The sequence below is a fragment of the Vespula pensylvanica genome, chromosome 15 (assembly GCF_014466175.1).
Source record: "Vespula pensylvanica isolate Volc-1 chromosome 15, ASM1446617v1, whole genome shotgun sequence".
NCBI classification, from domain to species: domain Eukaryota; kingdom Metazoa; phylum Arthropoda; class Insecta; order Hymenoptera; family Vespidae; genus Vespula; species Vespula pensylvanica.
This window is the reverse complement of record NC_057699.1, coordinates 3,953,701-3,956,200: the sequence shown is the minus strand read 5'-3', so window position 1 is coordinate 3,956,200 and position 2,500 is coordinate 3,953,701. Positions and strand designations below refer to the sequence as shown.

The 2,500-nt window shown below is 38.9% G+C and overlaps 1 protein-coding gene across 6 annotated transcripts in view; it reads left to right on the top strand.

The window, feature by feature from the left end:
* LOC122634757 (SKI family transcriptional corepressor 2) overlaps positions 1-2,500 on the top strand; it is a 96,097-nt gene that overhangs the window by 74,691 nt on the left and 18,906 nt on the right. The window lies entirely within an intron of this gene.

Below are 2,500 nucleotides of genomic sequence, written 5' to 3'. Positions count from 1 at the left end.
ATACATATATACACACATACATACATAGATACATAGATACATATGTATGTATGTATGAAGATGTAAGATATCGAGTTGGGGTGGAAGGAGAGGAAGGCATGTTGTATCACGGCATTCGAACTAATTGTAAGTAGCCAGTAATTAATGCGGTCGATTCGAATCCGATCCGTACGACCGCTGACCAGTGGATTGACGAAGAGAGATAGAGAATAGATACCAATACGAATAGTAGAAGAGGAGAGATGGGAAGAGGATAGAAGAGAGAGCGAATTGGGTTTGGATTGTACACCTGACGACTATGTAGGTACTAAAGAGAGATAGATAGAGAAGGAGATATATATGTATGTGTATATATACATACATACATATATATATACATATATATATATATATATATATAGAAGAGTAAGGTAGGAGGAGTAGTAGAGAGACATAGTGAAGGTAGAAGGGATAAGGGGGTGGTGGAGGAGAGAGGGTACGCGCTGGGATGGCCGGGGGTTGTTCCGGGTCGGGCACCGACATTGTTTCACGGTGGATGAGAATTTAATTTGCACGACGAAGAGAGGAGTGGAAGGAGAAACGAACGAACGACCGAACGACCGAACGAACGAGACCCAGAGAGAGAGAGAGAGAGAGGTTTGGATGGGTGCTGCCTTGTTTAAGCGCGGGTGGGGGTGTCAAATTGAATTACCCCCGCGTACCAGCATCCCCAGGGACGTTTGCTGGCGTCCACCATCCTCTCTTTATCCCTCCTCTCTCTCTCTCTTTCTCTCTCTCGTTGCGGCGGATTCGCTTTATTCGTGTGCATGGAAGATAGAAAGAGAGAGAGAGAGAGAGAAGAGTCACGCACGCGTACAAGAACGAACGGTTTGCACGACGTGTACCTTCATGGAAGCGTTTTCAATTAAAATCAACACCGAGGCAGTATCTTCCTCCCTCTCTCTCTCTCTCTCTCTCTCTCTCTCTCTCTCTCTCTCTCTCTCGTATATATCCTTTCTTCCTACCTTCTATCTTCCTTCCTTCCTTCCTTCCTTCCTTCCTTCCTAACTCACCTTCCTCCTCCTACTTCTCCTTCTTCTCTTCCATTCTCGTCGTACCCTCCATCTCTTTATCTTTTCTCGACGTGGCACTTGCTCCCTCTCCTATAGAAGTTCGTTCATCCAAGAGAGAACACTTAATTCCTCAGTCCTTGGAAAATTCACAATCCCAATAAAGTATTCGTCGAGTGTTAAATTAATGGAACGAGTTATCTTATCTTTCTTCCTTTAGCAAGGACGAACCTATGCTATATTATATAATGATTCTTCTTCGTTGTTCGTTCTTTGTTCATCGTTCATCGTTCATCGTTCGTTTCCTTCTTCATCCGATTTCTCTTAATCGCATGAATAAGGATATATTCGTAGGCGTCTTCGAAAGGACTAAGAGGATAAAATTATCCTCCATTATCAAGCTCTATTCTTAGCATACATGATTTTCCTCCTTCGTTATTTTCTTTCTTATCCTTTCGATATACAGCGTTGAATAATTTTTATTCGTCGATTTTATACTAGTAAAATAAAATTTTGTATGTCATTTGCACGAGTACGCAACAATTGAAGCTAGATGAAAAAAAATGTATATATATATTTTTTTTTGTTTTTGTGGATTATTGATTCAACTATTTTAATCAATGTTCTATAAAAATTTGGAGACTCTTGAGTCCCCTTCGAAAAAAAATTTATATATATATATATATTTTTTTTAATTTCCATCATAAACTGGGAGATGAGAAAAAGAAATTGTTTCGATATAATTTATTATACTTTTTCAACAAGATTATTATGGCGTACCATATCTAACAATAGAATAACAGATGTAATAACTGATCTAATCGTAACTATCTCTCTCTCTCTCTCTCTCTCTCTCTCTCTCTCTGTCTCTCTCTCTCTGTCTCTCTCTAAAATAGTTGCTATCATTTTCTTTTATCCCAAAAATAAAGAGAAAACTTTTCGATAAATCTCGCCAACATTTTTGTCGAAATTCTAAAGGATTTAAAAAAAAAAAAAAAAAAAAAAAAGAGAGAAAAAAGAACCTAATCGTTCTCTAACTTAACCGATAATTAAGATCTGTCAAGGACGGGTCACGTGACTTAATCACCCTCGAACAATTTCTTTTCACGATTAAAAAATTCCAAGCTCATTCTTTCGCTCGTCGATCGTTTGAAAAATCGAGGGAAATAAAGTTTAAAAAAAAGGAAAAATAAAAAAAGAGAGAGACAAATACAAAGAGAAAGAGAGAGAGAGAGCAAGAGAAAAAGAGAGAGAGAGAGAATAGTAGCAACCCGACGAAGCCGATTTAATTGAGCTAAATGCGCGCGAACACGCTTAATGGCGGCGGACTTTGCGTTCGTTCGAGCGGACAAGGTAATCGATAAAATGTAATAAATATAATTACACGAGCGTGGGGAAGGGGGAGGAAATGTTGGAAGAAGAGAGAGAGAGAGAGAGAGAGAGAGAGAGAG